This window comes from Panthera tigris, chromosome B2 (assembly GCF_018350195.1).
Source record: "Panthera tigris isolate Pti1 chromosome B2, P.tigris_Pti1_mat1.1, whole genome shotgun sequence".
Lineage (NCBI taxonomy): Eukaryota > Metazoa > Chordata > Mammalia > Carnivora > Felidae > Panthera > Panthera tigris.
In genome coordinates this window covers 35,252,599-35,263,773 of record NC_056664.1, presented here as the reverse complement: position 1 = coordinate 35,263,773, position 11,175 = coordinate 35,252,599, and positions in this window count along the sequence as shown.

Sequence of the window (11,175 nt, the reverse complement as noted above, 5' to 3'; positions counted from 1 at the left end):
TGGCATGCTTTACCATACACAAGAATAACCGGGAGCCTGCTAGAAAGCAAGTCGGGATTCAGCATCTGTCCAGAGAGTCTGTATTTCTATCCAGCTCCCAGGAGATGGTGACTGCTGGTCCAGACATCACACTTTGAGTAGTGACATCCCAGAGGTCACGTTTGTCCAACCTGACAGTGGGGGCGGGGGAGATTTTCCTAAGCATGGGACAGTCCGCACCATAACCTGATCTGCCTCCCCGACCAGTGGTGGCCTTGGAAGAGTGAAGAGATTCAAAGCACAGAATGAGCTTTAACTGCTTCTGGCTTTGGCTGCTGAGATTAAGCTTGTAGAAACAGTGCCCTTCTGCCTTTTATTCCCACTTTACTACACCGGACATCAGACCATGGTGTGTGGCACTGAGTCCCCGTGTGGGCACCAGCATGGGTAAGATATGGTATAGGTTGTAGACATCACAGAAAATGCAGGGGAGAGGTCTTCAGCAAATACGACATTGAAGAAAAAGGGCTCTGAAACCAGACTGCTGTTCAGATCCCAGCTTCGCCATTTTGCAGTGGTGCGAAGGACAAGTTCCCTAAGTTCTCTGTGCCTTAGTTTCCTCCACCATAAAATGAGGATAATAGCCCTGGCCTCATAGGGTTGTGAAGATTTAAATGAGCTAGAACAGGTCATCTGAAAAAGCACCAGCATTTAGAAAACAGCTACAGTTATTACCAGTGGCCCTCAAAGCCACCACACCCCTCTCCTACCTCTTGTACAGCTTCTCCCTCCCACCGGGCTAGCCTCAGAGCAAAGGTTTTGTCTTATTCCCCGCTGGGAGCCCCCTCAGCACCTTATGCAATTCTTTGAAGTTATTGCTAAATGAATCAAATTTAGAATTGTTCTCTGTCAGGAAAAGATTAAGATCCATTCGCTGAAATAGCTTCACCGCATCTCCAAACCCAGATTTTAGCTGGTATGGCAGCAAAACCTTTCCACTAAGCCCTCTGGAAGTCCTCAGCTTGATTTATTTTTGGATTGTGTCTCCAGAATATGTCAAAATAGCTTTCCCCGCATAAGGGAAATGATTCCTACCCCCAGATCCTCGAGCCAATCTGAGACGTCACTGTGGCCCCTTCTGGCACCACATTCTTGCAACGTGTGGAGGAGGAAACATTGAAAAGCACATTTGTTTGAGTGGTGGAGTTTACTGCCTACAAAGTGCTTTGTGGCCTCAGAGCCTTGTTGCCTATAGGAGTAGGTTACTTACTCTAGGTAAATACCAGGATAGGGATTTTCCAGCAACATTCTTTTGCAGATAAGAGAGAAGCAAAGTGCAGGGGAAGAGAACATGTTAGGGTCTCACTCGAAGGTTGGCTTGGTCTGATTTTAGAAATTGGATCCTCCTTTGTTCTTCCAAATGGGTAATTCATGATCCCTAACTGCATCTGAAACCACAGGTAGCCAGCTGGGGGCAAAGTTTGTGGACAGAGAGATATGAAGCTTTTGTGTGACCTTTGGCGAAGCCCTTTACTTCCAGAAGTTGGTTTCCTTATTCATCAAGCGAAGATTAGAAGTAGTCCCCTGTTAGCCCCAAATTTCTGAATCTAGGTCATTCTGAGAAGATAGCTTCGGTTGCCAAGTTTCCATTTAGCATGCTGTTTTGGAAGTTCACCACTAGAGGCCGCTGTGAATACAGTTTAGCCTTGCTTCGGAAGGAAAGGCCTACCCATGCCTTTCGCGATTTTACTAAGCGAGGCCTGCCACCCCTTGGATGTGGTAAACCAGCAACTATTCAGACTGCAAGAGGCCAGAATTGAGATGTCAGCCTGGCACTAAGTCTATCTGTTGGTACGTGCCGACCAACCCTCTTTCCTGTCTACTGGACTAGATGGAAGAGAAGCCCACTGTGCATGGTAAGATTGGCTGAGTCCTTGTGACCACAGGGCCCGGTTCTATAGCATGCCTCATTAAAAAGAGCTAGTTTCCTCTAATATTCAGCTTTACTGTTGAATTCATTCATTTAACAAGTAATCCTTGTACCATTTTTTTTTTAATTTTCTTTTTTTAGTGAATATTCATTTTTGAGAGAGACAGCGCAAGCAGGGGAGGGCCAGAGAGAGGGAGACACAGAATTCGAAGCAGGCTCCAGGTTTTGAGCTGTCAGCACAGAGACCGACACCAGGCTCAAACTCATGAACCGTGAGATCATGGCCTGAGCCAAAGTTGGACATTTAACCAACTGAGCCACCCAGGCGCCCCCTGGTACCCCTTTTATGCCCAGTAATAGCAAATATTTTCAAAGAATCAGAAAGTCAACCAGAAGGAAGCTTGAAATGAAGTTACCATTGCCCTTGTTCCGTGCTCTGTGGAAGCTTCTTATTTGTATTTTTCTCTTAATTCCCCAAATCAACCTCTAAGGTTGCAAACTGGAGACCAAAGGTAAGTAGCACAAAGCCTTGTCCAGAGTCAAGGAATGGATAGGATACCCGGTCCAGGGTTGCATGGCTAGTAAAAGGCCAGGGCTCGGACCTGAACTTGGGAACTTCTGATCCCAAGTTCAGCCCATTTATCTCCACTTTTGGCATACAGGGGAGGAAGATGACCAACAGATAAAGAGAATGATCTAGTGGCAGGGAAGGGGTTGGATCCTGAATCTCTCGCTGGCCTGACCAATCTGCTGCTGCGTCCTAGGGTGTCCCCAAGCGGGGCTGGCTGGGAGGCTCCGGGCTTAGCTGTCTGGAAGCTCCTTCCCAGCAGCCTGAACCAGGCCTGTGGAGGCACAGCAGGAGGGAAGGGGGGGGGGGGAGGGAACACAAATGACCCTAATCAGTGTGTTTATTGGATCATAACTGTATTAGCCTCACAACTCAGCGAATCTCACAGAAATCACTTTCCTCTCCATGAGGATTTAGCCACAGTTCCATTAAAAGCTGCTGGCCCACGTGTACCTGTGAGGAAGCTCTTGTACAGCAGAAGCAGCGGGGGAGGAAGGAGAGGCAATATTTCTACTTCCTCATTACGCTGACAGGGAAAATGGCCATTTCACATTCACTGGATAAGAAAAGCCCCCAAAGGAAAGGGAATCCAAGGTTCACATTGTCTTTTTGGCAACATTCAGCTCTAAGAAGATGTTCTCTTTGTGCCTCCCTTTTTGAAAGCATTTGTGATGCTGTTTAAGATAAAACAAGAGTCGGGAAGGAACTTGTGTTTGGGGAACATACCAGGTGCCAGACGCTTTACACGTATTATTCCCTTGAAACTCTCTAAAGGCCTATGAACGAGGCCTCGTGATGTCCCATTCACAGGTGCATCCATTTCATGGGTGAAGGCTCCACTCAGTTGGCTGGGCCTTGGCGGGGCTGAGCTTCAAGCTGGGGGTCTGTGCTCTCCCTCTGCCATACCCCAGACTCCCATAGTGACAGCATTTACCTTTGTTCCCTCCTTGCACTCACAAAAATATAGAGACTGGTTTTCACGCGGGCCAGTGTGTGACCGTGGCAGCTTCCTTCCCCAAGCCTCCATCTGTGGAACGAGGGGCCCAGACTAAACCCGCTCTGGTCTAAACTCCGATGATTTGATGAAGGTATTTTTCTCGCCCAGCAGCTCCCAGCACCTCCTTATCTAATTAGAATCTCAAACCAAACTTGGGGGGATGGTGGTATGGGTATTATTCCCATTTTTAAAGCTAGGGCTACTTGAGAGGCAGAAATGCAGTGAGGGGTTCAAGGTCACAGCATGAATGGAGAACCCGGCACTCTGCCTCCAGCCCCCAGGCACGCACGCAGGCTGTCAGCAGCAGCTCTGGGAGCCTGACATCTGAGCCTCACCCTGGCTCCTGATAGAATTATCAGCGAACTGGGGAACACATACTTCCCGTAATCAGGGCAACTTTTCTTAGCCAGGGGTGGAGGAGGCAAGATGTGAAGTGTGTCTGATGAGCTGCTCTTCCAGTGCAGGGCCTAGAGTGAATAAAACCCAGGGAAATCATGGCAGACAGCTGGAGATTCAAGCAGGCGAGCTCCAGGGGCAGGGCCACTGGGACTTTAGCTCCTGCACAAAGCCAGTCTCATGGCATTTTGTGCACGTTTCAGTCTTCAGCAGCCAGGCAGGCAAACGCGGGCAGCTTGGCATGAAAATTAATTTAGACCTTAAAAGAAGTGTTTCATCTTCAGTGGCTTTTCAGGCTGCCCCAATACAGGTGCAGCAAAGGGAGATGTGAGGGAGCAGTGGTGACAGAGGACCTGAGGGCTTGGGTGAAACCACAGCCTTGTATCCAATGGCCTCAGGTAGGGAGGGGCAGAGAGTCCTGAAGCCGAGGCAGACCCTCACAGCAGCTCGGACAGGGGAGAAAGGAGAGGGGTTTCTGGGAATAGAATCAGCTGAGGCCAGCCAGGTAAAAATCCAGCTATTCTGAACCTCACCCAGGCCTGAGCCTGCCAATCGGGAATGTGACAAGCGTGTTGGTGGGAGGCTGGGCCTTCAGGGAGGGACATAGTTTGCTTTTCAGCTTGTGAAGAAATGTGAGGATTCACTCTCCATTTCCCAAGATGCTCAAGCAAGAGGAAATCAGCTTACATCAAGTGGAGACAGTTCAAGAGGCCCAGGAGCAGACTGGCTGGCTGGTCATAATGTATTCAAATGCAATTAAGTCCAGTGAAAAGAAGGAGGGAGCCTGAGGCCCGGGAAAGGCCACACTGTGGAGGACCAAAGTCAAGGCCTTCAGGGCACGTCCCCTGCTAGTGGGGAGAGGAGAAAAAAAAATCTACCTAAGAGAACAGTTTTGGAGGTTCAGTGGAAGGACAGGTTGGAAGGACCTTGGCTTTTTATTGTGGAAGGCCCAGAGACGGCACATTTGTTTCTCAATCAACAGAAAGTCAAAGGGACCCATGTCTTACCTGAAGGAGCCGAGGTGAGAGCAGATCCCTGAGACTCCTTCTAACCAGAGCTCCTGTTAATTTGTTTTTTTTTTATCTCTAGTTTCTGTTTATTGGCAGAACAGCCTTGGGCAAATCTCTTTCCCTCTCAAGGACTCAGTTCCAGATCTGTAAAGTCTGGGTAAGTTGAATTATCTTGAAAGTAAGCAGCAGTGAGCTTTCTAATATCGCAACTAACAATACCAAGTTTAGGGGCGCCTGGGGGGCTCAGTCGGTTAAGGGTCTCACTTCGGCTCAGATCATGATCTCGTGGTTTGTGGGTTTGGGCCCCGCATCAGGCTCTGCACTGGTGGTGTGGAGCCTGCTTGGGATTCTGTCTCCCTCTCCCTCTGCCCCTCCCCCACTTGTGCTTGCTCGCGCACGCGCTCTCTCTCTCTCTCTCTCTCTCTCTCTCTCTCAAAATAAATAAACTTAAAAACAAAAATAATGCCAAGCTAAATACTGTATTAAATATGGGGGCATTGGTGACAGACAGTGATATCTACCCTGGACAAAGTGAGAAGTGGAAGGGTCAAGGTCCCGAGCATAGATCATATGGTGCAGACCAGTGAGGGGCTGGAGACCTGGGCTATGCTGGCGGACATTGAGGTTCCCGGTTGAGGCCCTGAGTGAGGACTAGAAGGAGGCGGCTTGGTGTTGGGCAAAGGGGCTTTGGATCCACACAGTCCTGGCTTTGCATCCTAAGGTCGTTTCCCTGTGTGAGCTCAGACAAGTTGGGGTACTGAACTACTTCAGACCTCGGTTTCCTTATCTGTAAAATGGAGCAGATGATGCCCATTATTCTACAGATTTCTAGAACGTTAATTCAAAGTGATTGCTCCAACCCCACCGGACAAGCTTTTGAGGAGACAGGGTCTCCCTTATCTCTATATCCCTGGTAACCAACTAGCCTAGGTCGTTTGGGCAGCTAGTCTGGCACGGGGGCTTATTTGCCAAATGGGACAGTAGCATCATGGAATTAGTGTGAGGGTTAAATATGTGACAGATGTTAAATTCTCACCACGGCGCCTATTACATGGCAGGTTCTCTGTAAAAAAACAAATATATAAATTCCTTCCCTTCTCTGTGCTACTACTGGTCAAGGGGCCCAGAGATTCTCGATCTGACAGTTGTCAAACAGTTTAACAACTGAATTCATCATAGATGCTCAATAAATGTTTGCTGGACAGAAGGCAAGATGTGCGTGGTGGGGAAGACCCAGGCCCTGTTTGGGACTTCTTGGTGGAAGTCCGGGGTTCTTCATGAATGAGTCGATGTTTCAGAGGGAAGGGGCAGACTTTTCCTTTAGTCATCTGACTGACTGAGCCCCTGCCATGTGCCAGGCACGGTCTTAGCGGTGGGAAGTCCTTGCCTGCATAAAACTTACATCCTGGTGGGAAGCAGACAAGGATAATGCTATAAGGGAAAATAAAGAGGACCGGGGGACGAGAGTGACGAGGCACTGTGTTAGTGTGGCCAGGAAAGCTTCCATGCAGAGGGGGCATTTGGGCAGATACCTGACAGACTGGGCTGAGGGAACAGCAGGTAGAAAGGTCCTGAGACAGGAGTCGCAGGGCCAATGAGGAGGTCGGTGGCTGGCATGGGGTCAGTGAGGGGAAGAGAAAGATGGGATGAAGTCAGAGAGGTCGCGGGGGTGGGGCCCACAGCCTCGTAAGTCCTTTCACCACACTTTCACCACAGAGTGAGATGGGAGCCAGGGGGAGCTCCAGCAGAGCGCCGCAACTTGACTTTGGTTTCCGGTGCCTCTGTGAAGATTCTGGTCGCCAAACTGTAAGGGCTGGGAGGCTCCCCTCACTTGGAAAATCATGAGTGGCTGGAAGGAAGAAGAGAGCAGGAGAAGTGAGAGAGGAAGCTAGTGCCCACTGGGCCGCCACAGACACCAGGGCAGGGAAGCGTGGGAGGAGTGGATCCTAGGGCAAGAGAGGCTGCTGGGCTGGCAGCAGGAGGGCCTGGGGCTTCTCTTTGCCCATGGACCCAGTTAGCTGGCGCTACGATCTGGGGAGAAGTGGGAGGGAGGGGCGGTGTGGGGTTCTGGTTGGGATAGTAGGGCACCCGGCTGGAAGACTGTCACCCTCTAGGAGGAAAGGGGAGCTCTGTGTCCGGCTTTAGCATCCTCCTCTACTCCGGCAGAGCATGGCTTCTCCCCACACCTCCCAGGCAGGTCCTCACTGCTCTTGGGTACCTGACCTTGCTGTTACTGGTGGAGTTTCTTATCAAGGGAAGAGTTCAGGTGACCTTGAATGCAGCGTTCGCCCTCCCTACGCTTCTTAGTAAAAGAAGGGGTTTAACTAGATGGTCTCCAACCAAGCCCCTTCTAGCATTTCTATTAATGGATGGAATCAGACACTACATCTCTCCCACCTCCTTACTGCCATGTGGTTTCAGGTTTCTGCCATGCCCTCTATCTTTCCTTTTCTCTCCAGGGCTGCCATGTGTGGTGGTGGAGGGTGTTCACTGCACAAGGACACCCAGCCAAGGGAGTAAGTAGAGGCTCAGACCCGCCCATGCCCTGCTTAACAAGCCATGTCCCCTGTCTGGCTCAGGGTTTCATTTACCCAGAGTGAAGAACACATTTTTCTAGTCTGTCCCTGTCCCATGCAGAGTCCTTCTTCTGCTCTTCTGGGTCCCTGTTCTCCGACCATCACCAGTCTCCACCAGGGCAAATCTGAGGGCAGCATTTACACGAAGTGTACTGAGAGGGTGGACAGCAGCTGCCTCCCCTATGAGGAACTCTGCCTCCTAAACCCCGTGGTGCTTTTCCTCTCCTTATCAATGCTGCGAGTTGCCTCTCGAAATTGCTCTGCCGTCATTAACACCGCGGATTAGGTCAGACGAGCGCGTGTGTGCAGTCTTAGATGGCAAAGGCAAAGCGCTGATGCTGATTATTCTAGATCTTCTGGGCATGGCCCATTCCGTGCTCACAGTTCTTAATCAGAGGGACGCGCGTTGGTTACGTGGCCGGGTGGGCCAGGGCCATGGCTGGTTCTGATGTGGCTGCCAGGCCCAGACAACACGTCTGCAGCACCTGCCGGCCTGCTGGCATCACAAGTGACCTCAGTAGAAGAAATGGCCCATCAGATGGCATGCCTGCTGGCTGCTTTTGAACCATCAGCAATTCATTCAAGCAAGGACTATGAGCATTTTGCCCTGGGCCTGAACACCAAGTTTTGTGTTCTGGGGCTCACTCTGTTGGCCATGTGGCTGAGGGGTATCTTGCAGACCACCACTCCTGAAGTGCTCCCTTCTGAAAAGCTTCTGGAGGAGGAGGAGGAGGCCAAGACCTGTGGCCTTGCATCATGGCCCCCCACCTCCTGGCCTCCTGTTCTACCTCCACCACCTTCACCCTAGGCTCCAGCCACACCGTGGTCTCCCTCCGGCCCTTGATCGTGCTGGTTCCCTGCCAGGAGTGCCCGCTTAGCCTTGTCCTGCAGGCAGAAGCTCGTCATCTGTGGCAGCTGCTGTCCTGGCGATGCCCTGACCTTTACCGCTTCAGTATGTTCCAGTCCCACATCCGGATGCCAGCACCTGCATTTCTTTGCCTGGAGCTTTCTCTGGCCTCTGGAACCTGCATGTGCCACTCTGTGCTGGGCAGAGGCCAGAAGTGCCAGGGAATCCCCCCCCCTCCCCCCAAACAGGAACCCCCAGCCACTGACAAAAGTTGGTGTATACACACCCCTGCTCTCTCACCCCTGTGGCGGGCTAAGTCCGGGGCGTGTTCTGCCAGAGCTCCTCAGTGCGAATGAGCCCTAGCTGCCCAGTGATAACCGGCTTGAGAAACCACCCAGGACTGCCCACTTACCTGTCTTACTTCCGCGCTCCCCACAGCGTTTTCCTTCGTCTCCCAAATAAACTACTCACATTCAAATCTTTCTCTCCGGGTCTGCTTCTAGAGGAACCAAACAGACATCATCTTCAATGCCCTTCTCAAGATCACCTCCTTTTTGCAGTTTCCCCTGACCCTCCCTTGTTTCCACTTTTGAGGCAAAACTGTTGGCCACTCTTTGCTTTTAAAATGTTTATTTTGGGGGGGGGGCGCCTGGGTGGCTCAGTCGATTGAGCGTCTGACTTCGGCTCAGGTCATGATCTCGCGGTCTGTGAGTTCGAGCCCCGTGTGGGGCTCTGTGCTGACAGCTCAGAGCCTGGAACCTGCTTCGGATTCTGTGTCTCCCTCTTTCTCTGCCCCTCCCCTGCTCATGCTCTATCTCCTCTCTCTCTCTGTCAAAAATAAATAAACATTTTTTAATGTTTATTTATTTTTGACAGAGAGAGAAAGAGTGCACAAATGGGAGGGGCGGGGTGGGGTGGGGAGACACAGAATCTGTAGCAGGCTCCCATCTGTCAGCACAGGAACTGTGAGATCATGACCTGAGCCGAAGTCAGATGCTCAACCACTCAACGGCTTGAGCCACCCAGGCACTCCTGGCTACTCTTTTCTCTTCCAAGGGCCTTTATACCTACCTCAGCAGCACTCCTCAAGTCTCACTGGGGTTTGTCTGTACCATCTGTCTGCATGTCCTGGGGCCCCTATTAACCTGAGGATTCTGTGGGGACAAAGTCTTTTTTTTTTTTTTTTTTTTTAGTTTATTTATTTATTTTTGAGAGAGAGTGCAGGAAGGGGCAGAGAGAGAGAATCCCAAGCCGGCTCTGCGCCTTAGTTTTAATGTTTACCATAAAACATTACCATACCAGTTTTATGGTATGGGTATAATATTTCAAAATTTAAAAAAATTTCAAAAAAAAATTTTTTTTTCAAAAAAAAAAGAATCATGGTGTCTAGCTCAGGGTAGGCTCTTTGAAAATAGAATGGTGGTTATCAAGAAGTTTCCCAAATGGCCCCAGCAGTGCGCCAGTCACACAGTAGGTACTCAGTAAATACTGGTGGAATGAATGGATAACGGTCCACAAGCAGGTTTGCAGCACTGTCTGGGAGAGGTATGGGGGATGGGAGGGTGGTGGGCAGAGAAATTTCAAGCCCAGTATTGCATCCCTCAGGAAAGGAGGCTGGGATTATTCTCTGGGGAGGTAGGGCTAAGGGTCAATCCAGGAGTGGGGCCCTCAGACCCCAGTGTGCCCCACTGCCATGGGAGTCCCAGCGCCTCTGCCCCTTGGTGTCAGTCCCGGGTGGCAGAAGGAGTCCAGCCGAACTGACGTACGGGTAAACGAAAACACTTAACCTAGGCCAAGGAATGTGTTCTTATACTCATCTTTGACTTTGGCTGTATCTGATGTTCTGGGAATCGACTTCAAACAATCTCTGGACTTGCCAGTTAAGGCCCGGCTTGCCAACGGCATGCCCCCAGAGGGCGTGACTTTTCTGCGTCCAGCCTTCTTGGCCTCCCCCAGCCCTCCCCCCCCCCCCCCCGCACGGTATCCGGTGGTGGGCGTAGAAAAGTGGGCTCCATCTCTGCAAAGCTTTGACAGAGGCTGAGGAGGGCCTGCGGGGGATTTTCCGGAGTCTCAGTGCAGCAATCTATGCGGGCAGCCCTAGGGAGATGCCACAGCTCACAGTCCTGGCGACCCCTGGTCTGGAAGGGCCAGGCTGAGGCAGGGTGGGGCCCGTCCAGCCCTGAAGACATGAAGGGGTTGGTTCAGGAGGGGTGCCACCTGAGAGGTGCCTCAACTGTCCCCACTCTCCCAGGACAGGGATCAGAACCCTGCACACAGCAGGCGCCTACTCAGCGCTGGCTGGATAGGAGCCCAGGGAGCCCCGGCCACCCTCGCAGTCTGGTGGAGGAAGCTTCTAGACCCCAGGGGCTGGCTCAGCTACGTGGTCACGACGGGCCGGGGATGGGGAGGGCGCTGGCGTGTGGCTTAGGTGGCTGACTCGGTGTGGCCAGAGGAGGATGGGGGAGCGCCCAAGCACCGACCCTGCCTGGTCCTAACGACCCTCCTTAGGAAACCCAGGAGGCCCCTCCGGGCACCGGGGTCGCCCCCACACACCTCCGCAAGAGATGTGATGCTGTTTATAGACTGACGCCCGGCCCCCGGTGGGGCGCACCCTCAGCAGAGAGCTCCCCCAGCCTTTTGCGGGAGGATGTCTCTTTTGCGCACGTCACTCCCACCCAGCCCGGCGTAGACCCTTCTCAAACAGACGCCCGGCGGTTCACAAAACCCTCTCCCTCTTCCAGTAGGAAACCCCTGAGGGGGGAGGGGGTGGGCGCGGAAGGAGACGCACACGGCCCCGACCGTCTCTGGCTCACCCCCCACCCCCCAGGCTGCCAGCATCTGGAGCCGCGTCCCCACGCCCGCCACGCGCGCA